General features: G+C 40.6%; 1 long non-coding RNA gene across 2 annotated transcripts in view; it reads right to left on the bottom strand.

Moving 5' to 3' along the window:
• Positions 1–27,314, bottom strand: part of LOC131418443 (uncharacterized) — a 52,685-nt gene extending 25,371 nt beyond the window's left edge. For both annotated transcript variants that reach the window (XR_009222902.1, XR_009222901.1), the window contains exon 1: positions 27,071–27,314. This is a non-coding gene — a long non-coding RNA (uncharacterized LOC131418443). The remainder of the gene's footprint in view (positions 1–27,070) is intronic.
• Between the last annotated feature and the right edge of the window lie 252 nt (positions 27,315–27,566).

Below are 27,566 nucleotides of genomic sequence, written 5' to 3'. Positions count from 1 at the left end.
ATTTCTTGTGACTGAGAGCCCACTAGCCCTAGAAGAACCATGTATTAGGTCCAAGCAGAACTGATATTCAGCTGATATGCACTTATATAAATGAACCAGTTGGTAAAATCATGAAATACTTCCATTTCAGTTAATAAGTAGTGTAATAGTAACTGTGAAAAACTATATGATTACTTTATAATATTATTTCTAATATACACTTATTAGCTCAAGTTAATTATCATAGGGTGTCCCAATGATCATAGTTAAATAGATTTCTCGACATAGAATGATTTAATTGATTATAAAGATATTGAATAAAGGAATATCTCAGACACTATTATTAGGATTAGAAAACTTTTAATGTAATTATTAGTTCAGCGGAAGCCGGAAAAGGCTTCCACACCATGAATAACATCATTCTGGTAAAAAGAAAATTTCTATTTAATGATTCTAAAAGTATCTAATGATGCCAGGACAGTAGTGGCCATGAAATCAGGTCCTAAGAGCAGTGTGGGCATGGATTCTGGCAACCCCATTTGGCTGCTGAGTGGACCAATGTGACAGCAGCATAGGGGGGTATGATCCCAGTCCGTTGCTCCAGATTGACCCAGACTGGCAGCGGCACTGCAAGGAGGGGTCAAAGAGCAGGCATTCCAGGTCTGGGCCACATGGAAAGTGCCAACACCCAGGGGTGGGCCTAGGTGTGCCACGAGGTCCGCACTCACTCAGGTGCCCTCAGGATGCAATGAAGTGCTGGACATCAATAACCTAATGACTCACTTACCTGGCGGAGTCAGCGGACACATTTTATACCATTTCTTATGTCAAATCACGGCTTAGACAAAAATGTCGTTAGCTAGAGACCCTTATCCAACAGAAGACCACACCAGAAATTTCCCAAAATCAACATATGGTTTTGAAATTATTACAAGGCTTTAATGACTGTTTTGCACTATGACGTCTATGAAGGATTATGATGCCTAGTTAGTAGAGTATTTAAAATTCTACCTATGTTTTGGTTGTTGCTGTTGTAATTGTAGCAGTAGCATTATACATTTTCTCACTGTGAAAATCATTTTTAAAGTAGTTTAAGATTCATAAGAAGCTGCAAAAATAGTGCAGCATTCCTGTGTACCCTTCACCCAGTTTCCCCCAATAATGATATCACACATAACCATAGTACAATCCAAATCAGGAAATTAACATGATATAGTGCTATTAACTTGAGTTCAGAACCTATTCAGATTTCACTAGGTTTTTACATTCACTCTTTAATTTGTGTATCTGTGGGGGTTACCTCTATTTTTAAGGACTCTTTCCTTAGGATCTCTGTGCCAAGGCCATGGAATTTTAGCCATTGCTAGGGAGAGGCAGAGCTATACACGTGTGCACCTCCACGTACTCACATTCCTTTCAGTTAAGAATATTCATCCCATATGGAGAAATAGACCGCGTTTATTAACCACTCCAGAAAGTATGTAATTTCATTAGATCGAGCTCTGTCTCTGGGCATTGAGTCATAGGAGGGAATGGCTCCCCAGCGACCCAGAGTTGCTATGACACGCTCTGTGGAGACCATACTTTGGGGCCAGCTGGTCGAAGGCACTGCTGGAATCCCAGGCAGAAATGTGTAATGGCACGCCAAGGGCTGCCGAGCTGTCATAGCCCAAGTAGGGTTATTTGTGGCTTCCAAAGAGGGGCTGTAACCTTTTATGTTATCCACAAATCTCAGCCTTCACGAGTCAGGGAGGAAATGCAGCCATGCTGTTTGACCTAGCTAGCTCTTTCCCCACCTTGCCTCCCTCCCCCTCCTACCGCCATTCCACTCCCAGCCTTCAGAAGCCTGCATAGCTCTTCCAGAGAAAAAGACATGACACCAGATACTACCTTCACTGGTGCATCAGGCCCAGTCGAGATGGCCAAGCATCCCTTCTGGTTAGATGGGGGAAGGTCCAAGAAAGTTGTTGACAAAGTGGAAACTCTCTAATTTGAGGCCCTGAACATTCTGTATTCTTTACAAGCAAGACAGAAAATTCTTGCTTCTTGACTGGAGCATTTTGAATGGCAGCTGTAAGCCTGGGACAGTCACGTCTACATCTGACTCTCTTGTCATCCATCAGGCCAGTTAGAATGCCAGAGCTCACGAGTATCTTTGCTATGCTTTGTAGGGCATGTGGAGAAGGGTTTTCTGTTGTCACTTGACAAAAAAGTGGGGATCCAATTACTTTTTCTCTAGCAACTTTTTTGATCTCCTTGTATATTTATTCACTTATTTTATACACCAAGGGAGTCAAATTAGTGAAATTATTGCAAGTGTGGGCTCTGGAATCAGACAGTCTTTGGTCTCAATCCTGCCTCTAACACTTACTGGCTGTGTGACCTTGAGATTAAACTAATATTATGGGTTGAATTGTGTTGCCCCAAAATTCATATGTTGAAGTCCTAACCTATCTTCAAATACAGCCACATTCTTAGGGTCTTTGCAGAGGTAATCAAGTGCATGTGAGATCATTAGGGTGGGCCCAATCCAATATGACTGGTGTCTTTATATAAAGGGGAAGTGTGGACACAGACATGCACAGAGGGAGAACGCCATGTGAACATCAAGGCAGAGATTGGGACTATGCTTCGACAAGCTAAGGAATGCCAAAGATTGCCCAAAACCCACCAGAAGCTAGGGGAGAAGCCTAGCACAGATTCTTTCCTCACAGCTCTCACAAGGACTAGCCATGCTCACACCTTAATCTTGAACCACTAGTCTCCAGAACTGTGAGACAATAGATTTCTGTTGTTTAAACCACTCAATTTATGATACTTTGTTACAGCTGTCCTAGAAAACCAATACAGCTAGCTACGCAACTCTGAGATTTAATTTTCTTATCCCTAAAATGTAAATGTTGACTTGAGCCATGGTTCTCAGTGGGGTCCCTGGACCAGCAACATCAGCATCACCTGGTAAGTTATTAGAAATGTAAATTCTCAGAGCCCCACCCCAGGTTTACTGAATCAGAAATCCCAGGGAGTGGGACTCAGAAATCTGCGTTTTAACAAGCCCTTCATGTGATTCTGAGGTATGCTTAAGTGTGAGAACTTACAGTATTGTAGAAAAGATTATATCAGAATAGTATATTTAAAGTTCTTAGCATAGTGCCTTACATATAGTAAATACCTAATATATAATAAGCCACAGTAGGATCTTCTCAAATATTTATAGAACACTTAAGGTGTTCCAGTTACTAGAGGTGTGAAGATATATAAAATATATCTATATATAAAATAACCATATAAAATATGGTTGTTCAATAAACTGGTGGAATTCACAACCATGAGAAAGACTTATAGGCAGTGATTAACAATAATGCTGTTAGGTGTTATAACATTATTGTTTAAAGTATTCTTTGGGAACACAGTAGATGCACTGGAGCAATGGTAAGCCAAGGCAGATGTTTTAAATAGATAGATGATGAAAGGAAGGAAGGAAGGAGGGAAGGAAGGAAGGAAGGAAGGAAGGAAGGAAGGAAGGAAGGAAGGAAGGAAGGAAGGAAGGAAAAGAAGAGAGAGAAAGGAAGGAAGGAAGGAAGGAAGGAAGGAAGGAAGGAAGGAAAGAGAAAGAAAGAAAGAAAGAAAGAAAGAAAGAAAGAAAGAAAGAAAGAAAGAAAGAAAGAAAGAAAGAAAGAAAGAAAGAAAGAAAGAAAGAAAGAAAGAAAGAAAGAAAGAGAAAGAGAGAGAGAGAGAGAAAGAAAGAAGTTAGGTAGATGATAGATGATAGATAGATAGATAGATAGATAGATGTAATCAAGAGTTGTATAAGAGGCAACTCTAAAGTGTGATTTATTATTATGAAAATAATGTTTGTTTGGCAATTCATTTTGTCTTTTAACTTGCATTATATAAATCAATTCTCACAACAGATCTGTGGTGTAAGACGATATCCAGGGAATAATAGTACCTAACTATTAAGGGCATAATGTTAACACCTAACCTATTACTATTGGGAAGATTAAATGATATCATGCATTCAATGTGCTCAGAGCAGGGATAGGTATTTAGGTAGCTCTCACTAAATCTTGTTGCTATTATTATTATTATTTTCCTACATTGTTTTCATTGTCCAAATATAGAACTGAGATTCAGAAAGGAAATTTACTTGCTATAAGGGACATAACTGGTCAATCAAAGAGCCTCGTGTCAAGCTCTCAACAGATGGTCCCCATCCTTGTCTATTTCCTCTGTGTGGTGCAGTCTCTCCTATGAGACGTGTAAGTTTCTCTTGGCCCTTGCTGTGATTCCTATGACTGCTCCACCAGAACATCTGCTCCTGTAACTTGTGGCTCTCATTCAAATGACTATAATAGGACAGTTCATCTCTGTGTTCAGTGGCTGCAGGATCTGATGTTTCCAAGAGAACAAAAAGTCGAGCCCTGGGATAATGATTTTTGGAAGGATAGTCAGAATGGTGGACATTCAGAGTGAAGGAGACTGTATCAGTCTATAAGACTGTCCAGGGACTCAAGAAACCATTTTGCTGTTTCCCTTTGAGTTTGGGGCTGATCTTCAAGACAAATTTGCATGCTCAATAAATAAGGGGCACTTATTAATGTCCCACCCTTCCTGCAGCATCTGTCCTATGGCAGGGCTTGGAGATACATTGGAAGCATTCTAGTAGGGGAGTGAAGGAGTGAAAGGTGGGGTCCCTGTGTGCTTTAAGAGTGAATGCCAACAGTCTTCCAGCCACAGGAAACTCAGACCCAACCACTAGGAGCCAATTCTTCCCAAACATATGCATACATCCACATATGCACACAAACATTTCACTCAACATGTACTTATTGAGCACCTATACTGTTGCTGCACTCGGTCAGGTCCTTGTGCATGTGACCAATAATGAACAAAACACATCTAGCTCCTATCTTATTGATGTTGAGCTTGAAGAATGCCGTCCTAGGACCTGAAATCCCTTCAGAATCTTAAAATTAACCCTTTTTGTTAAGTTAGAACTCCCTTCCTCTGCTGATATGCCCATCTCTTCTGATGGGCAGTTCTTCTTCTGGTTTTCCTTTGAAATAACAGAGTTGTAGGAAGTAAAATGGCAAGATTGCAGGAATCAGAAGACTTGAGTAGGAATCCAGGCTCCTCCCAAACCAATTAGGTAACTTTGGCCAAGTGAGACGTTTTATCTATGGGATAAATGTCCAGATCAAGGGATTGAGCTCTTTGGGGAACCTGGTTGTGGTTGTATGGCACATACTGGGCTCTGAAGCAGTAAAGAAGCTAACCATTCATTCTTACCTCTTTTGGGTCTTTGACCCTATAGTTACAGTAATGTTGGTCACTGTTACTGATAACCACTCAGTGGTTTATCACGATACATGTGCATTTCCCAACCACACCAAGTTCAAATGGTGAAGGGGTCTTCAGCCAGTTACTCAGCATTCCAGCCTGCCATGGGTTATGTGATCTTTATGATTGGATTCCAAGGGTACCCTGTTAGGGACATTCACCCACCAGAAGAGGGAAGAGAGATGATGGAAGAATTCATAGAAGTGTTATAGGCTAGGCTGAAAGAGGTGTGCATCACTTGCCCGAATTCCATTGACTAGAACTCAATCTCACGGTTGCACCTAACTGCAAGGAAGGCTAGGGATATAATCTATCTGTGTGCCTAAGAAGAAAGGGAAATAGATTTGCTGAGTGCTTAGCAGCCTCTGCCATCGACCTCCTCAAGAAAGTAAAGAAAAAGTTAGACCTTGTATCCAAAAACATACACAAGCACCCAAACACATGAAAAAATGGTGATTATTTTTAGAGTTTAACACAATCCCTGAAGCCACAGTCCCTAGGATAAAAACCACTGATACCCTAGCTCCTTAGAGAAAAGGATCAGATAAGAAGTGATGGGTACTTGTCAACATCATTTGGTAGCCTCCTTAGTAATAAACAGACCTTGATTGAAGCCTTTGAGAATTCACCTTTTGGAAAGTGAAAGAGGGCATTGCTATTGGTGTCACTCACATATGGCTGTTACCTGCTCAACTTCTCCAGATCTGGCCCAGGGGATGTAATTTTCCGGGAACATTTGACACATTTCCTTTACAAATCAATCAATAGAACAACCTATAATGTAGAAGAAGGAAATCTAAATGGAAAAGAGCATGAGAAAAAGTATTTTACTTCCTCTATCCCATTTTATGTCTCCCTATCCCAGTGCTGAGGCAACAAGTAGAGGGGTCACCATAGGGTCTGGGATTCATATAGGAATCCCAGAGCATATACTCTCAAGGTTCCAACTCTAATGGCTCAGCAAGCGTCTATCTCTCATCTCCATCTACCTACTGGGTGAAGAGAAGTTGAGCGTAAGTCTGACCAAGTGAAAAGTCGGGAATATGGGATTTTGTCAGGGCCCTGCTGGTAAATGATCATGTGCAATGAACTCTTGAAACGGGACCTGAAGTCTTATTACAAAAGAAGAACATGGTGTAATATACAAATCATGATCTTGGGAGCAACAGGAATTAAACATGATTTCTAACTCTGTGACTGTAACTTTCAGAGTCTCTGTTTAGCTTCCGTCAAAATGGGAGACATGACATTTACTCTTCAGAGTTGCTGTGAAGATTAAATCCAATAACTTCCCTAAAGCACACAACACCATGCCTGATCCACAGTGAGCACATGGTAAGTGCTAAAGGTAAAGAGCTGTCTTCAGAGAGAAAAAAAAAACACAAAGCAATTTCTGCAGTGCGTACATGTGCGAAACCATATAAACTGAAGGGCAATTACTAGTAACTGATAGAAATCTGTGGGCAATATTATAATTATATTTTTGGAATCCACTGTCATGAACAGGGTGAGTTTGAATTCAGTCTGAGATAGTCTATATTTATATACATCTTTAAATTATCAGAAAACACAGGATCGAGCTAGGGTTAGGGCCTCATCACTCTTCCTCACCCTCCAAACATAGAGTGAGAAAGCTGAGGTTGAGCACTGTTGAATCCATAAACCTCTCACCCACCCAGTATGAGTTCTGGGAACTCCTCAGGGTTTGGGGAGGAAGACAAGTTCCTTTTGGAGGAAAAACTATCAGGACAGGAACTGAAGCCCAGTACTACTCTGTCCAGAATTCTTGATTCTCCAGATTAAGTGGAACACGTAGGATATTTCACAAGCCTCCTAGCTGATATTTTTTGGAGACATTAACTTGTACCTTCTTAATCCAGTCCCTGCATTCCAGGAGCAGAGAGAGAGTAGGGGGCTTTAATCTTAGGTTCTTCATTTCCATCTGTCATTCAGTGCACAACACATATACTCACACAGATTTTCTAGGGTGATCCTTGCTAAGGAAAAAAAAAACAACTAACATTCTCTTTAGGATGGTACAATTTGTAGGTATTCTGTTTCCATTTTACTAAGGGAGAGAGAGTCATCTACATGCAATGATAAAGAGATTTATAGAAGCATATTTAATTGGGGGATAAGAGAAAAGAGAGAGCTCCTGAAGTTAAAAGAAGTTGCTGTATTATCTATTTATCAGCTAACTGCCTGCTCCTTATTGCCATTCGGTGAGCTTGGCTTAGCTTGGTTCTTAGTCATGGGAATTTGGGGACCTCACCAACCAGTCTCATAGAGAATTATCAGGTATTTTGGAATGGACCTCCTGAATACCACACAATAGAGAGTGGCATCTGGATTTCCACGGGAAAGATAAGCAGACCAAGGAAGAAAAATTATGTCTCTGCAGACAACCAGAGGAGCCCCAAAGAACAGGGTAGGAGGCAGATGCATGTCTTAATTTAGGTTCCTTCAAGATCCTGAGGCAGAAGCTTAGATGCAGATAGTTTATTTGGAAGATGATTCTAGAATGCACAGGTGTGGACATAGACATTGCAAGGCAGGGAAGATAGAAAAGTCAATAAATAATCTCCTGTTGAAGACCTTCTGAAAAACTGCATAGAATGTATTTCAGAATTATCCCACTGGATGACTGCCTCCATCTCCCATGAGTTGAGGGTTGCTCCGGGGTGTTCATTCTCCCACCCCACCACACACTTCTGCATTGATCCTGAGTGTGGCAGAGCAAGCTCCTGCGGCCTGCAGAAAGACTTCAAACAGGGAAGTTGTGAAAGATGTAGGCACTTGATGTGTAAAGCTGGGAGCTCTCTCAGGGAGTATGGGAGCTTGCCATTAGCAGCATCTATTACAGCAGAATTAAAATGCAAAGAATTTACCTTCACCAAATCTTCGCAGCTAGTAAGAAGCAGAACTATCATTGGAACATAGGTCCCTTGGGCTCCAAATTATAAGGAGTTCAGAAGAAACTATAGCTGACATAAAATTTAAATTCAACACATGACACTCTGGATTATAAAAATGTGCCACGACTCATTCCCTAAGATAGAAATTGAGATATCATTTCTATTAAGCAAGAAGAGATTGAGGGAAAACAGAGGGGAAGAGAACTAAAATTATATGAAACAATTAAAATAATCACTGGAAGCATTAACAAGTAGAATTGACAGTGTGGAAAATTGAATTGGCTAAGCAGAAGCTAAACTCAAGAAATAAATCAAAAACACTGAGATTAATAATAACAGAGAAATGAAGGGAACGTTAGAAAATTTGACATTGAACGTGGAGTGTCAATATGCATATAATAGAACCTCTTATAGATGATATGGGGAAGTAGATGATCAATGCTATAGCAATAGAAAGACATGATCAGATCTTCAAATATAATAACCATGTTCATAAATAAAAACATATATCATCAACTCACTAGCAGCTAAATTACTAAAGGCCTGTTTGAGGGATTTTGAAGCAGAAAAGAGCTATAAGGAAGACTGAAACCCAAATTTGATATCAGTAAATAAGAACACTAATGATGAACTACTAATATAGTTATAAAGTGTTTTTTTGTTTAATGCACAACTGTACTCATAAAAAGATATGCCTACTTCTGTTTTGCATACCATCTACTACAGATGTTATTGTTGGTGTTCTGGTTAAGTTAGAAACTTGTAGAATTTTAGATATTTAACTTTCCTTATAATCAAATCCATTATGAAACCATTCCCCCCATATGCATGTTAATTCCTCCTGTTCCTTTCAATGATTTATATCTGAGAACTGCCCTTGTTGAGAATAAGGGACAAGTTTCTGGAAGGCCATTCTCAGTCAACATACTTCCCACGTTTATCACCTCCACCACTCACATACTGCAACTCTCCACCGCTCTAAATGTCTAACACTTTTCCAACACTATAATTCACATACATCTTTGCATTTGTTTTTCAAAGTATTTTTAATTGAGATATAATTTACGTGCAGTAAGATTCATCTTTTATAGTGCAAACAATTTTCTAACCACCAGCAGCATCAAGATATAGAACAATTCCATCAAGCTGAAAAGCTTCCTCATGCTCTCAACCCTTTCCCCCACCTTATGCCCATGACAACTATGAATCTGTTTTCCGTCCCTTTAGTTTTGAAATTTCCAGACTTTTTTGTAGTTTTTGAATATGGCTTCTTTTAGTTAGTATGACACATTTGAGGTGTATTTGTGTTGTTGCTTATATCAGTAATTGATTCATTTTATTGCTGAGTAGTATTCCATTTAATCCATGTACTATAGCTTGTTTATCCATTCATCCATTGAGGGATATTTGGATTGTTTGTAGTTATGAATGATTATAAATAAAGCCACTATAAACATTTTACATACAGGTTTTTGTGCAAACTTAAGCTTTCACTTCACTTATGTAGTTAGGATGGAAATTTCTGAGTTGTAAGGTAAGCATAGCGTTGAATTAAAAAAAAAAATGTCCAACTGTTTTCCAAAGTGGGTGTAGCATTTTGAATTCCTATCACCAATAAGTTCTAGTAACAGTGTTACTAGAATTTGGTATTGTCTTTTTTTTCCCATTGTAATAGGCATGTAATGGTATCACATGTGGTTTTAATTTCCATTTCCCTAATAACTAAGGATTTCGAGCATCACTGCATGTCCTTATTTCCCATTTGTACATCATCTTTTGTAAAATATCTGTTCAAATCTTTGCCCATTTTTAAAATCAGGTTGTTGGTTATCTTATCACTGAGTTTTGAGAGTTTTTTACCTATTCTAGATAAAAGTACTTTATTAGATAAGTGTTTTAGCAAATATTTTCTCCTAGTTTGTGGCTTGTGTTTTCACCATCTTAACAAAGTCTTTTGCCCTTCCCCCAATGGCTTAAGTCTTTTGATTCATGAGGTGTGTTGGGGGCTGAATTATGTTCTCCTCAAAATTCATAGGTTGAAGTCCTAACCCCTGGTACCTCAGAATGTGATCTTATTTTGAGATAGAGTTTTTATAGAGGCGATCAAGTTAAAGCGAGGCCATTAGGGTTGGCGTTAATCCAATCCAAGTGGTGTCCTTATAAGAAGAGGAAATCTGGATGCAGACATACACAGAGGGAAGAGGATGTGAAGACAGAAGGAGAAGATGACCGTCTGCCAGCTAAGGATAGAGGCCTGAACATAGCCTTCCGTCATCGCTCTTAGATGGACCCAACCCTGTCAACACCTTGGTCTTGACTTCTAGCCTCCAGAACTGTGAGAAAAAAATTTCTGTTGTTAAACCACCCAGTCTGCATTACTTTGTTATGGCAGCCTTAGGAAAGAAATAAAAGGTGGAAAATCTGGGTGGGGTTTCTTTTCTTTCCAACAGCAGTGGCTCCTTCCTTTCCCAGGCCTGTAATATGAAGGATGCTTTCTTCAGATTCTTCCTTGCCCCTATTCTTTCTCATTAACTCTGTGGAAAGGATCCCACAAGTGAATACAAATGGCCTTCATGTACACTGATCGTGTACACCAGGTTTCTACAATCTTATGCTAGTTCTCCCTCAGCCTTGAGCAGTTTATAAAGAGTTCAGCTTCTTACCCCCTTGTGCAACAGCCCTGTTTTCCTCCCATGCTCTGCCCCAGGCAAACCAGTACATGTGTTTTGCTTTTCCTTAGAGGCACCTGTCTTTACTGAAATTTCAGACTAGTCGATTTCTCTGTGACCCCAGATCTTTGATGGATTCAAGAAAAATGATGAGTTTGTAGAGTATCCAGCTTTTTCTAGTTTGTAAAGTGGGAGCAATCCTCTTTTCGGTTTCTGACATCCTAAGCAAAAGGCAAAAATCTCTTTGCACTTCAAAATCCTATATACATTTTGTTCTTTCAAGAATGCCTTTCTCCTGATCTGTTTCTTGGGAAACTCCAACTCATTTAACAAAACTCATAAATCTTGTCACTTCCTCCATGAAGGCTTCCCTGACTCCTGTGAATAGAGTCAGTAGATAAAGTCTATATTCTCACAACACACTGTGTACACCTCTATTATTATACTTGTGTTTCAAGTATTTCTTAATATGCTTGTTCCTCCCACAAGACTATGAAGTCTTTGGAGGTAGACCCTACATCTTTCTGGTTTATCTTACCTCAGCCCTTAGCATAATTTGTGCCATGCAGTGAGGACTCAGAAAATGTCTGAGACCATGACTCAGAACATGACCTTTCAATTAAAAGTCTCTTGAGGAAAAGTGTTGAAAGGCTGGTCCTTCATTCTAACAGGCCGAAGTGACACTGCAGAATTCCACATGGAGGGGAGACTTCCTGGCCTCTTGCTTTTGAGATAATCCAGTTGTTTCTTTCTTACAATATGTACCTGCCAGGCACATCCATGGCCCAGAAGAGATATGCATTGGCAGTCAGACATATGGCTAAGAGCATAGGCTCTGATGTCAGGCTGCCTTAGCATCTGAATCTTAGCCGCTATATTCACCAGCTGAAAGATTTTCTGCAACTAAATATTACAAAGCTGTTTCCTTACCTGCATAACAGCATCTACCTCAGAGAGATTGTTGTGAAGGTTAAATGTGAAACATGTAAAGTACTTGGCACATAGTAGATGCTTCATGAACACTTCACGATATTAGCATTCTTGTTTGTTTACTACTCCATATCATCTTCCCTAAGTGCCTGGGGCTAGGCCATGAATTCCATTGGTAGAGTCATTAATCTCCAGATCAGTGACATCTTTTCCAGAAATCTGTATCACAATCTTTAAAAGTTACAACCACGAAGTTCACTCAAGCGAGTTCTTTGGAAGTGCGATGATTTAATTTTTTTTTTTTAAAGATTTTATTTATTTATTTTTCCCCCCAGAGCCCCAGTAGATAGTTGTATGTCATAGCTGCACATCCTTCTAGCTGATGCGTGTGGGACGCGGCCTCAGCATGGCCGGAGAAGCAGTGCATCGGTGCGCTCCCAGGATCCAAACCCGGGCCACCAGCAGCGGAGCGCACGCACTTAACTGCTAAGCCACGGGGCCGGCCCAGCAATGATTTAATTTTATGTGTCAATTTGCCTGAGCTAAGGGATACCCAGACAGCTGGTAAAACATTATTTCTGGTTGTGTCTGTGAGAGTGTGTCTGGAAGAGATTAGCCTTTACATTGGTAGATGGAGTAAAGAAGATCGCCCTCACCACTGTGGGTGGGCCTCAATCAATTGGTTGAGGGCTTGAATAGAATGAAAAGGCAGAGGAAAGCGAATTTACTCTCTACTTGACCTGGGACGTCCATCTTTTCCTGCCCTTGGACATTGGCACTGCTGGTTCTAGGGCCTTAGGACCCAGACAAGAACTTACACAATTGGCTCCTCTGGTTCTCAGGCCTCTGGGTTTGGACTGGACCTACACCATCAGCTCTCCCGGGCCTCCAGCTAGCAGACAGCAGATTATCCGACTTCTCAGCCTTTATAACTGTGTGAGCCAATCCCTCATAGTAAGTCTCTTTCTATATATCTATGTACACATCTTCCTCAACTTACGATGGAGTTACGTTGCAATAAACCCATCATAAATTGAAAATATTGTAAGTCAAAAATGCATTTAATATACCTAACCTACCAAACATCCTAGCTTAAGGTAGCCTACCTTAAACACTTAAAAAAAGTGCTCAGAACACTTACACTAGCCTACAGATGGGCAAAATCGTCTAACACAAAGCCTATTTTATAATAAAGTGTTGAATATCTCATGTAATGTATCGAATACTGTCCTGAAAGTGAAAAACAGAATGGTTGGATGGGTACAGAATGGTTCTAAGCGTATCGGTTGCTTTCCCTCTTGATCACAGGGCTGACTGGGGGCTGTGGCTCGCTGCTTCTGCCTAGCATCACGGGAGAGTATCCTACCGCATATCACTAGCCCTGGAAAAGATCAACATTCAAAATTTGAAGTATGGTTTCTACTGAATGCATATTGCTTTCACACCATCATAAAGGTGAAAAATTATAAGTCGAACCATTGTTAAGTTGGGGACTGTCTGGATATCCTATTGGTCCTGTTTTTCTGGAGAACTCTGACTAATTTAAGAATCTTGACGTATTCACTGGTCACATTTTAAGAGGGAACAAACACACTAAGAATTACGGTGGTATTTGCCAAGTGCCCAGACCCGCTAGGTCTGGTATAGTGTGACGATTTGGAGCACAGACTACAATGTTGGACACACTTGATTAGTTTTGAGCCCTAGCTCTGCCACTTACGAATTAATGTGACCTCAGACAAATCACATTGCCCCTGTAGGCTTTGTTTCTTCATTTAAAAAATTGTGCTGATTGTGACAATATAGAACCCCTAGGCCAGGTTCATGCTACGCAATCCAGAACTGTCAGCTATGTATTTAGTCAAGTCTATCCTAAAGGGTTGGCACTTTGCTGCCCAGCTGGCATTTCCTCCAGCGTGTGGAGCTGCCAGACCTCCGGCTTTGCCCTTTCTCCTTTTCCCATGCCGGATGGAGCTGGTTTTCCTTTCTGGCACACACTCCACGGAGGGACTTGGGAAAGGAACAAAGACTGAAGAACAAACCAGTCAATTTTTCCACTTTTTAAGAGTAGCTCTGTCAAAAGGTTAAGCGGGGGAGGAGTTTGCAGCCATTGGCTAAAGTGGGGCTCTCTTTCCTGTCTGTAGACACCCATTAATCCTACCCTCCATGACAGCTCTCTGGCCTTGCGGGCCTGGGATGTCACCCTCTCCCTCCCTGGTCTGTCCCTGGTGTCAGGAACTGCATTCCTCCTTCCATGCCCCACCTTCTTCTAGAGAAGAGATGTGAGGCTGGCACAGGGCGAAGTCAGTAGGTAGTTTGGCACACTGAGGGGTGTCCTGCATTTGCAGCTGCTGAGTGAGGTCTTGGGCCTGACAGGACAGATGAAGCCCTTTGTTCCTGCAAATGGGCCTTTGCTGGCAGTGATGGAGCTAGCCTGCCGTCCAGCCCCGTTCCTCCTCTGCAGCTGCTGCCATTATCCTAAAGTGGTTCTATTGATCTGCTGACTCTCTGTCTCAGGCCTGCTCTCCCTCTCCTCCTCCCTCCCTACTAGGTACCCCATGGTTGAGCTCCTAAACGCTCTGTAGCTAGCCTCACACAGGCAAGGCTTTTTCTCCTGGGGTGAATGACGATTTTGAAGTCAGATTAGACAACTGCCCTTGTCTCGTGTGAAAGTGGATATTCCTTTAGGGAGAGCATGTTCAGCCTGGCAAAGGATACATCTCCATTTACCAACCATCCCTTCCCCTGGATTTTAGTTTTTTGTTGCTTCAAGTTTTTGTACAATCTAGGAAGTATGGACAGTACAAAAGTTTGATTTCAAAGTTTGCATTTTGGCAAGCTAGAATACATTTTGCAACGTCATGCTAATACTTCATTTTAAATGATTAGCAATCATATTAATATTAATACAGTTTACATGTAATCAAAGTAATTAAAAATTATTCAGCATTTTTGCACAAGACATGGTTATATGTTCCTTAAATGTACGTATTCTTATGAGACATTCTCACCAGTCTTGTGCCACAACTCTTATTATCCCCATTTACAGGGGAGGAGAAAGAAATGACTTGTAATTCATGAGTCTAGCAAGTCCATAGACAGGATGCAAAGCTAGGCCATCTGACACAATACCTTATTTCTCTCCATGTGAAATGCTGCTGATGATACTAAGAATTTAGGCATACATCTGATTAAGCCGTGCTCTACTGCAGGTGTGTTATATGTGCTATTACATATGAAATTCAAGTAGTCTTCTTCAGAGGGGAGTGACCTAGGTGTTCATCACCTGAGTGCTGGCCACCATGAAGAATTTTAACTGAAATGTCCTCGTTTAGTTCCATTGTGGCTCTTACAATTATGTTAAATGTTTTGAGAAAATTTGGAACGGTCATCCTTCAATGGAAACATGAAACCTCAGGATGGTGATTTAAGCCTCTACCCAAAGCCCATGAATAAAGCCTGTTGAGAATCTTTTTTCCTGGCGAGATATGAAACCAGAACACAGACCTGGAAACCTGTGTGCACTGATCCCTGGATGCACCAGGCATCCAGTTTCAGGGCAGGTCGCCAGGAACAATAAGGAATTAAGAGGATCAGAGGCCAGGATGCTGTCGTGACCTTTGATTAAACTTATGATCATCTTATGTGCCTGTGCGGAAGGCACATTTAGGAGAGATGTATGTACCTTCCCTGGGCCTAGAATGAATTACTGCCTTGTTAGAATAAGAGTGAAGGGAGGTTTCTGGAAGAACCAGATTCTGATTATTAGTGAAGGCAGGAGAACGGAGCATCAGTGAGACAGTCCTTGTACATAATTATTATTTATTACTATTGAACAATACTATCTGCGGTGCACCAATCCGGTTCACTGCCATATATAACATTGACATCCTCTCAGCCCTGCCAAATCAATACCTTCTATTGCAGGCTATAGAGATGACTTTTGTCCTTTATGTGCCCCCACTCCCCATTTTTAAAATGGGAGATGTTTACTGTGGGATATCATTTTTAGTTTTTTTTTTTCATTTTAAGATTAGTGTCTACAGATGTTCTTTGCTTTACAGCAAAATTTGGCTGTATTTTTTTAATTTGATTCACATTATAAAATTAGCGATGTGTTTTTACTAGGAAAAAATAGCAGCCAGATTTAATAGAAAATTTTTGGAAAGGAAAGATGAGTGAGGAGGAATGGAAAAGACATAGGACTGAGAATCAGGACGTCTGGGATCCAGTGCTAAGCCTGTCACTATATCACTGGGAGACTGGGCTCTTGTCATGATCTTGGTCCTATGAGAGTTGGGACAAGTTATTCAGCAATCTTTGAGCCTTGGCTTCCACATCTGTACAATGCCAGCTTTGGACTAAATCAGAGGTGTCAAATATGCAGCATGCATACTATCACTTATGATTTCTATGTCTAGAGCAGATATTGCTAATCAGTAACAGTTCTCTTTCTGATGAAGCCAAAATACAGTCTCAGCACACCTATAATAAATGAGGACTATGTCCTGATCAGAGTTAAAACCTAAAATGCTTGAATTATTTGCTTGCTCAGGTTTCTTCCAGTACGGACATCCCAGGATCCTGAAACAGTAGCTAGCTTCCTGTAGTTTTATGCCGTGAGCCTTCCATATATTAAATGTATCCTTTACATAACTCTCTCAATTCCTTTCAAAGAGAGAAAACAAGAGAAAAATTCAATAAGAAAGAAGACTATTAATGTAATACAAAAATATTCTTATTAAAATGTTGTATTGTTTACTCTACGGCAGATTTGAGCCCAAACCATACTTGTTCTAGATCTATCATAGCTTGGTCTCCCTTCTTCCTGCTTGCCTTGAACAGCTCTCATATGTTCTTTCTCCCTGTAATTTTTTGAATTGATTCTTAACAAAAATTCATAATTGTGGCACCAGTTATGTCCTTATCACTTTTGGGGCTGATTTTTTGTAGGCATGGTATGAATAATTTCCATCATTTGTTGCTTCAGAAGAAAAGACCTTATACATGCATAGTCACAGAAATGCAGAGTGGAAAAAAGACGCACTCTATAGGTGATGCCTAATATTAATTCCGCTGCTGTATTGTTCTGAAAGTGGATACTGAGTGGCTGAGTGTCTCCAATGAATGTTTTAACATGAGTTTACTTCCTTTTGTTATTGTGAAAAAAAAATTTAGTTAAGTATACGTGAACAAATAATTCTTTTATGATGCCATATGGAAAGAACATGCATTTTAAAAGAAATTGGCCTGTTATTTCCAATGTGATCATATATACCGCAGACTGAAAGTTGTATCAGTGTGCCCTTAATTTTAAGGAGTATCTTTATTTCACCTTACACCTCTTCAGTTAACTAAAAAGTGAAATGCTGATATTCTCATCAAAGGCTGAGTTTTGAGTAAAAATTGGGTAGAAACTTGAACTGAAAGCATGAAGTTTTCATTTTATAATATATACGTACCACCCCCCACAAGACACAAGTTTGCTCTTACAGTTAAAGTTATTTCAAATCAGGTTAACCCAACCTAAACATGTCACATAAAAGACCCATTGCCTTACAGGGAGGGTGGGGCCTCTGAAGGAGAAATATTCATTCTAAATGGAAAGATGAATGAATGAATGAATGAATGAACTCCTTGATCATGAATGAGGGCAGCATGAAATAACATAAGGAGTCCAAGATTTGAGCTAATACAGGCTTGTATCACAATTCCAACTCTGTCATTTCCTTGTGACCTTGAATAACTTTTCAGACTCTCAGATTGCTTAAACTCTCTAAAAATGTTCTCGAAAACCATATGGATGAATAATGTCTGTGCAGGATCAATCTTGCTAAGAATGCCATGAAAGGTTGAAAACATAAAAGAAAACAGATAGATCTGATTATACATTAAACAATTAAACATATTTGCATGCTAAAACAATCATTAATAAAATTAAAATATGCAAATACTTGTGTCTTATGATAGCTGTATCACATAAAGAACATTTATACAGCAGTAAGAAAATGATATACCCCTTCATAGGAAAGGATCTGAACTGTTTCTTTTAACAAATATTCTTGCAGTGTTTGGAGAGGGCAAGGAGGATTTTCATCCTCCTTTCCTGGCATCACTACCTCTAAGGATAACAGAGAGGGAACATTTCTTTTCCTGTTGCTACACCTCTAGCCATACCCTCCTTACAAGCTCTACTGTAAGTATTGAGGAGACAAGAATTCGATTTATGGGACTACGTTTCATGAATAGGGAAGGTGACTGTTAGCTATAGGTCAGGACCCTCAAAACCTTTTATTTTTTAACATTGTGGCTTCCGTGTCATAAGCAAAGCCATGGCATGTGCACTGATCTTGCATCTCTCTCGTTTCCAGCTCTTTCCTTCCCTCAATTCTTCTACATAATGATAAGGCAGGTATTGCCCCTTGGGGGCTGATTGGCTAAGGTAACTTTTAGATTTGGAGCAAAGATGAAGAAAGCCTTATTTGGACCTTCAGGACAAGCAGCATTCTACAACCCAGATTCTACTGCGAGCCTTGTATTTTGTGTGCCTGCAAGGGTAGAGTGGTGATTGCATGCTTGCCTGGGTATTAATAAAGCAGAACCTCTAGCCTTTGTCGGGGTCTGACTCCAGTGAGTAGGTGTTACTCCTCAGATACTATTCTGCTGTCCTAAGTCGAGTGAGAGTAACCCGCCTTCCAAGGGGGATGTGAAGTCGTGAAGCCACGACAACTTCTGAGCCTGGGCAAAGACCTCTAAGGGATGCGCTTTAACTTTCTAACCCCATTCCTATGTCTCCAGCAGCATCCAGCTAAATTTGGGAACATTTATGGGGCTCTCAGAATTTCTTGCACTTATTTTCTGAAATGCACTGCCAGGTTTTTGAGTAAGGGATTGTTTGAAAGCCACCAAATCTCTCTTTCAATTTTGCCAAAATGTGCTGTATTTGGCAGATAATAACTGGACTTCGCAGTGTAAATTTTGGACTTTACCTTTGTGCAGGTTTTTATAAATGTGCACTTAAGCCACCATATACCCAAGATGTCTTTTTTTTTTTGACTTAAAATGTTGTTGAGAATGAACACATCAGTTCTCAAAATCACATCATCTCCTATTGTTCTTTTCATCCTTGAGTTTTAAACACATCCTGCAATTCATATGGGGAGCTGGATAAGTTATTCCTAGTCCTTGATTAGCTTTGTTCACCCATAGCAACGCTTCCCAATGCTGTTAGGGGGAGTTAATAGCATTGATAACGAGTTACATACATTGACATGGGAAGGCGACCAGAAGACAAACCTTCACCTAACGTCAGTTTGCATAGACTCTTCTCTATTAATCACCATTAATAAGAAACAACAAGAGACAAAGGTTGGGAAGTAAGAAGAAAACTCCTCATGTAAGAAAAAGAATAGACTGAAGGTAATCAGCGTTCTAAGCCTTTGCCACCAAAGTCACAGTGAACCTGAGGGATTTGAGGTCAGCAAAGTCTTATCTAGCTCATGCTTCTTTCTTCCCCATCGAGTTGGCGTGACTTGCAAGAACCTGAATGTTCAATCACCAGCCTATGCATTTATGATGGTGGCCTTTGAGCAGCCATGACTGAAGAGAAGAGGGCTGAGAGGCAATGCAGACACCAACCAATGGAAAGACTCACATTTTTATAAACATTGTCCTTCATATACTCAAAACTAAAACGTATAACTTCTCATGACAAGTCTCAAGAACCATTTAATTACATTAACCACTGGATATGATGCTTTCTCCACGCGAATTTAGAAGCCAGAGTTTCCAAGAGGGCCTTCCTAGAATCAAGGTTGATGCCCCTCTGCCCTCTCCTCAGGCTCAGTTTTGGTTTCCACGGGACCTTTCACTCTTCAACCTGGTAAAACTGAGAGAAACTCTGGGGTGCCTTTGACTGTTTCTCTGAGGCTAAGGACTTCACCAGGCTCCCTTAAGCAGGCTTTTTGATAACAGAATTTGAAATGTCCCTGTGACAGGAAATTCTCACTGTTATATTTGTGCTTTCCTGTTGGACCCAGTGGATTTTGTTTTTTGTTATTATTTAATTTACAGACAGGAAAATCATTTGGATCTGGAGTCCTCTTGATAACACCATTAATGCAATTGCCAGGACTTCCCTGAGGGCACTGTCCAAGTCCCGAGACACTGAATGGCTGTCCTTTCAAAGTTCCAGGTGTTGGTTTCAAGGGTGATCACGTGACATCCCATAATCACATTTATGAAAGGACTAATTAAAAATACAGATGTCTTTAGCTCACAATACCCAGACAGCTGAAATACTTATTAGTTTTTTTAATGTTAAAACTCTATATCCTCACTTCTCTCCAACAAAAAAACTAATAATAGACAACAAAGCCCAGACAGGAGGGCCTACAGTCTTTTTTCTCTCGATAAATGGCATGCTTTGTTTATAGAGAAAACACCTAGTACTTCTACAAATTGGTGTGTTACAAAAATACCTCTTTAGATTACTTTGTTTTCCCTTTCAGAATGGCTCAGACATGGTACTGTTTATCTAGGGCAAGACGGTTTTGAAAGGTTTGTAGCCCAGCTCTTCCAACACAGAGCTGATGGCCATACAAACATCATTTGTGTCCAAGAACAGAGAACCATTAAGAACCATTCGGCCTTAAGAAGAGAGTTCCTTGTACTGCAAAGGTCAAGTTGTTTCTAACTCCTGGGAGGCAGGAAAAACAGAACTTATTACCATATTCCAAAATGTCCTAGCAATGTGTGGCCCTAAAAACTTTGCCGTGATGAATGAAAAACCCTTTATAGACATGTTGGGTCTGCATATGTGAACCAGGACATATATATTTCCCCTGTTCTGGGAGATAAATACTTTAGATTTAAATGTATAGTTAAAATAATGTCAAAAACGCTAAATTTATGTTCTACTAAAATAATGCCCTGTTAAGGTACAAAGATGTCTTGGAAATGCTGATATGACCTTTTGTTAATTTCCTTTCTTCATTCACTCATTCATTTATTTATTCATTCATTCATTCACTCATTCATTCATTCAAATATACACGACCACTATTTTTGGAGAGCTTGCTAGATAAAAGGCACTGTCCGGGGTACTGGTCATGGGTACACAGAGATGAACAAAACTTGCCCTAGAGGAAGTCATATGCCACCAAGAATTACGATCTGTGGTCAGTTTGAAGAACGGACTGGAAAGAGTAAAACTAGAGATTGGAAGGTGGGAGAAATAATCCAGATTTTTGTATAACCCTTTTCTGCAGCCCCAGGGGAGATGATGAAACCTCTTTGGGTAGGAAAGCTGTCAATGTTTTCATTCTCTCACGCCCTCAGAATGAGAATGAAGACTAGGCAGAGCTGGAGAGAGGCGGTACTAACCCCTCCCCTCACATGAGATTGTCCTTCTTGGTTTTGCTTCTCTGTACTCAGCTCTCAGGGAAATCGTGCATGCTTTTTCTGTCTACCCTCCTCTTCCATTTTATTCATTCCAGAAATATGTTTTTGAGCATCCACTAAGGTACAGGCACTTTCCTAAGCACTGTGGGATTCATCAATGGGTAAAAGAGATTCAGCATCCATCTCATAACGCTTACAAATCCTAAGAAACCAAGTAGTCCTACCCTAGAGTTCTAATGCCAATGGCATTTATTGGCTTTGGGAGAAGAGAGAGGAATTTCTAATAATAGTGCTACTTCTCAGTCTTTATTTTCTCTAAAACTTTTATTCTATTATTTTTCAAGCGTTAAAATATCACTAGTCTTTCTAGTAGAATCCACTGTGGTGAAATGGCTCCCTTTTAACTCTTTTTATTTTTTTGTCATTTGAACTGTTTCATGTCCACCACGAGCTTATGTGTGAATAATGTTAAATCAGATGCTCTCATAAACTGAATAATTGCAACTCAACTATAATTTCTGGCTCAACATCCCTTTACAAATTTCAGTGTTTGCCCCATGTCCCCAAATTTTTGTGTTGTACTTTGGATGTCACTAGATCCATGCGTTCTAATATGGTGTCCACATGTGGCTACTGAACACTTGAAATGTGGCCAGTCCAAACTAAAAGGTGCTATAAAGATAAAATACATACTAGATTTCAAGAATTTAATATAAAGAAGAATACAAAGATTATATTAATATCTTCTTGTTGATTACATGTCGGCATGAAAATATGTTGGATATATTGTGTTGTGTAAACTATATTATTAAAATTAATTCCACCCATTTCTTTTTACTCTTTTAAATGGAGCTACCAGAAAATTTTCAATTACGTAGAGGCTCTCATTACGTTTCTGTAGGACAGCACTGCCTTTCTTCCTTGCCATTCCCTATGTTTAAAACATATGAGGTGCCATTGTCAACTCTTTTGGCTGACAATTCACTCCCTTCTTTCCCCCTGGCAAAAAAACAGCACATATGACTGGATATTTATGAGGTCCTGTGCATTGTGATGGATGCTGTGAACAAAATAGTGAAGCAGAAAGAAAAAAATGTCTTCTGCCCTCATGTGGCTTCTGTTTTATAGGAAGCCCCCAATGGCAGTAGGGTGATCACCTCTGCCCACCACTTAGTTTCAGCAGTGGTTAGACTGAAGTATTTGAGGAAAAGTGCAACCTATTCAAATATGAGCCACACTATTAAAGGTCCACAGTTAATCACACGTCTTGTGATCTTAGTGTCTACAGCATCATCAACACAATGCTTTTCAAAATTTTGCATAAAATATTTGGACTATTGCTTTGGAAATTAATAGTTGTTTTGAAAAGAAACAAACAAAAAACACATCTGTGCTTAAGGATATTTGGGGAAGTCTGAATTAAAAGAAACACATGTCTCTTTACCGCAGTACTTATCAAAGGGCTTGGTCTTCTAAAGCATCTTTATGAATTCCCAACAGTGGGATACCATGAAGATTTCCTAAACATCTTTGACCAAGGATTCTGTTTCTCATGGATTTTTTTTTCTTGGGAATAAAATTGTGCACAATAAACTTTTGGAGATGGTGTTCAGTTGATTTCTTCAGCATCTTTAATTTTGATATATTTCCCTAGTTATTAAGCTACTACCTCTCAAGTGTTCAAACCCACATTTGTATTCTTTGTGCATTTTGCTGCTGGAGCTGGAACTGTATAACACATTTCTGCTTACCACCTGGCTCCATGCTAGGCTCTGCCAGTAGGGGGAGCTAGAGAGAGAAAGAGAGAGCGAGAGAGAGCGAGAGAGAGCGAGAGAGAGAGAGAGAGAGAGACTAGAAGACTGGAAGAAGAAAGGGTGGGTGACTTCCTCTTTCTTTTTGCTTCCTGTTTCTCTCAGCTGTGTCCTAAGCAATGCTTCTTCACCGGATAGCAGTAATTCTTTCCCATCTCAGTGGCTGAATCCAGTCGGCAGCCTTTTTTTCATGCATTTTGTAGAATTAGTGTCATAGCCCCTGTTATGGACTAAATATTTGTGCCCCCCTCACCCCAAATTCATATTTTGAAACCCCAACTCCCAATGTGATTGTATTTGGAGATAGGGCTTATGAGGAGGTGATAAAGGTTAAACGAGGTCACCAAGGTGGAGCCCTAGTCCAACAGGGCTGGTATCCTTATATGAAGAGATAGCAACACCAGAGCGTTCTCTCTGCTATGTGAGGAAACAGTGAGAAGGCAGCTGTCTGCAAGCCAGGAAGAAGTCTCTCACCAGGAACCAAACCTTGCTGGAACTTTGATCTCAGACTTTCCAGCCTCCAGAATTGTGAGAAAATAAATGAAATAAATTTCTGTTGTTTAAGCAACCCCATCCATGGTCTTTTGATATGGCAGCTCAAGCGACTAAGACACCCTCCCTCCCCAATCTGCATCTGCTGGCTGGAACCCCTCCTCAGATGTCTTGAGTTTCAGCTCCAGGGTTTCCCTCCTCTAAGTTTCAAAGTTTTCATCCTTCAAATCTCTTTCCTTTGTTCCTGCAGCCCTAGAGGTGGGAGCTATTTCCTACAGTTGCTACTTTGGGATATCACAGAGTGTTCTCTTTGTTTCTCAGTTCCTCTATACATCATACATTACATTAAATTTTCTATTAAAACAACCTGTGTGGTTTCTGACTCCTGACTGGACCTGTTCGATATACCTTCTTCCTCTGCCCGAGTCTCTAGGCCAACAACCTATGGGGTGAGCTGGAAAGTTATTTGAAGGAGATCACACCAAATTGTCCCAACATCAGCCCAGCCGGTGCCTCTGGGCTGAGCTGATCCATCTCTGTTCTCAGCCGTCAGGGTGAGCTCTTCTCACTCTCCAGGAAGTTAGAGCCTTAGAAGAAGAGCTTCCATGGAAACAATCTCCCACCAGCCTACCCCTGCTGGCCTTTCCTGTGTGCTTAGCCATGATCAAATAGATTTGAATCTGCCACATTTGGTCTTCTCACTTGGACTCCTGATCTATTAGTTTGACAAAATTATGGAGAGAGGCCTTGACCACACTTCTATTCTCTGATTGGCCTCATGGAAATACAGAGTACTGACTGTTCCTGGCTGGCTACTAGAGTAGCTAAACCTATCTGAAGAGTTGAAGTCTACTAGCTTAACAAGTGTTTGGTTCTCAGAACCTGATTGTGGCTTTTAATTCACGTTTGCCCCTGTTGGCATTTTTGCACATGTGTGCACGTTCGTGTGTTGTGGGTCCATCTGTGTCTATAGATGCACATTTGAATATGCATGAGCACGTGTTGTTGTGTAGGTGTATGAATGTGTATGTGGATGTGCTTAAGCTACATGGGACTGGGCTTACTATTTTTACCACTGCATCTCCAATACTTAGCACAGAGTCTGTGCTAATGGATGTTCAAACATATTTGTTGAATAATCAAATGGAGGCATGAAAGAATGTACTAACACAAAAGAGAATGAAACTTGTCCCTTGCTTTGTTTAAGGTAGATCCATCTAGATCAGCTCTGTTTGATAGAAATGTAGTGTGAACCACGTGCACAATTTTAAATTTTGTAGTAGCCACATTGAATAGAATAAAAAGGAACAGGAGAAATTAATTTAAACAATATTTTAAAATTAACCAATATATCTAAAATATCAGTATTTCAATGTAAAATAAATATAAAATAATTATTAATATAATGAATAGAAAATAATTATTACTGAGATATTTACATTCTCTTTCTAAGTCTTTGAAATCCAGCATATAATTTATACTCACAGCACATATCACTTAAGAGTAGCCATATTTCAAGGGCTTAATAGCCCCTTGTGACTCATAGCTTCAGTGTTAGCCAGAGCAGCTCTTGGTAATATCCTGTGAGTGATGGAGAATAGTATGAGACACTTTCTGTTTCCCATTCTGAAAAGTTTGGAGATCAAGAGTCTTAGGAAATGGGGGCCACTTCTTGGATTTGGGGAATATTGTTTGGGAATATGTAACTCTGACAACTCCTCAAGTTGCTGCAAAAGTTACACAGTTCAGATCACATCCCCTTCTCTATGCTCCCACACCAGCACTGTGGGGTGAAACACAAACTAGGGCTTTATTCTGAAGCCCCTTGCCCTTTCCCTAAAACCTGATCCTCTTTGATAGAAACCTGTCTTCCACTCTGGAACTTGATCCCTTGTTCTGGAAATCTATGTATATTTTGCCCTGGAACAAGCTCCAACCAATCTCTTTCCTAAGCAAGCTTCAAGTTCAGTCATGTAGAAATAAAAAATAGAAACACATCCACACAGAGAACAGGAAAACTTGTATGTCTCTCTCTTCCTCTATCGTATCTTGCATCTTTCCTTATCACATCTAATACCAGCCATTTTGCATAGGAGTCTGAATTTCCTCCCCACCTTTTTCTTGAGCCAGAGATCCCCTAGGTTCACAATCACCCACCCCTCTCAATACTACATTTTATGGTTGTGACCTTGATGGAAATCCAAATGGCATTGGTGGAAAACCCTATGTCTTCTCTTCCCCCTGTCTCATTGTCTCTGTGATTAGATAAGACAGAATCTCAGAGATGGTTCCATTGGTCTCAGACCATCAGCCCATTACATTCTACTCAGTGTCTTTTTAAATTCTCTAAACTGGAGTCATTCATAACAAGCAGGGGGAAAAAAACTTTACATATTTTTCATTAACATATACTGTTAACGATGCCAGTAAATTATGGATAATTTAATTTAATTTAGACTTAATGGCAACATTTTTCCTCACTAATGAAATGGTTATTTGTTATTAGGAAAATATTTATTGAAGTGGAATTGCGTGATCTCTCACATCACTATTAAACCTTGTTAAACCATTTTTAATTTCAATTTGCGTTTAATTAAGATTCATTAAGCATTTTATTAAATCTAAATTAAATTCTAATGGAAACAGAGTTTGCCAAGGAAAGACGGTTGTGCCCTTCCTTCACTCTCAGTTCTTTCAAAGTGACACAGTGACAGAAAGACTTGGGCTGAAGTGGGACTCCATTATTATTAGTAGACTGGAAAGAATGTGGGCTTTGTAACAAATTGATCATGGTTCAAATTACAGAACTGTGGCTGACTCACCATAAGACCTTGGATAAGTCATATCATTTTTGTAATAATCAGCTTCCTCACTTATAAGATGAAGATTTCAATATTAGAATAGTTGTGGAGATGGAAGGGCAAGGATTAGATACCAAATGAATATTTATATCTCCTTTTCCTGTCTGAAGCATCTGTAACTCCTTAGAAAATGAAATTTAAAAATAAACTCTTTGGACATTCAGAAGTCAAGATGGCGGCGTAAGCAGACTCTGAATTCACCTCCTCCCGTGGACACAGCCAATTTACAACTACTCGTGGAAAAATTACCCCTGAGACAGAACTGAAAACTGGATAAGAGGAACTCCTGCAACAACGGACAATCCTAACTGAGGTAGAAGAGGCAGAAACTCCCTCTGGAGAGGAAAAACGCCGCCTTCACAAGCCGCCAGCTCCACGGCCACCGGGAGCAGCTCACAGGTAGGCAGCCCTCCCAGGAGGAGTGGGGCCCTGAGCCAGGGAGCGCCCCCACTGCGGGCATTTTGTGGACCCAGCACAATCGAGACCAGCGGCATAATATCTGACTGTGCCTGCTACTAAAACATTGGGGAGTACCCCCAGAAAACCCGGTTCACAAAGAAACTAAAACCGGCTCTTAAAGGACCCATGCACAAACTCACCCATTTTAGAAAGCAACCTAAAATCCCCAGAAAGAAAGGTGCACAGTGCTGTGGTGAAAAGAGACTCACCTAAAAGGCCCTGAGTGCATCTCGGTGAGGGGTGAGACCTCTCCAGGGACTGGTACATTGGCGGCGGCCATTGTTGTGGCCTGGTGTTGGCGAGCTGACACAGACGCCATTGGAGTTCTCCCTGAGGCCTGCTAGCCCAGGGTCTGCCCCACCCGCTACAGCACCGATTTAATCCAGCTCAGCCAGGGCAGGCGGCCCACCCTAGAGACTGGCCCCACCCAACAACAAGCCCTCAGGCAACTTGTGGGCCTGCATAGATTGGTGACTGGATTCTCTGCAGCCTGGCAACTGAGCCGACTTTAGCGGGGCAGGGTGTCCACAAGGAACGTGTGGAGAGTGTGGGGCAGTGGTGGAGTGTGTGAGGCTCCCGCCGTGGAGAGACTGGGTCCGCTTGGGGAGGTCGGGGAGCGCACATGGGGCAGGACTGTGTTGACTGTGTGTGTGGACCTGTGGGCGGCAGGGCTTGTCAGCTGCATAAGACTTGTGCTTCTCAAAG

The sequence above is a fragment of the Diceros bicornis genome, chromosome 19, assembly GCF_020826845.1.
Source record: "Diceros bicornis minor isolate mBicDic1 chromosome 19, mDicBic1.mat.cur, whole genome shotgun sequence".
NCBI classification, from domain to species: domain Eukaryota; kingdom Metazoa; phylum Chordata; class Mammalia; order Perissodactyla; family Rhinocerotidae; genus Diceros; species Diceros bicornis.
This window is presented reverse-complemented; position numbering and strand designations above follow the sequence as displayed.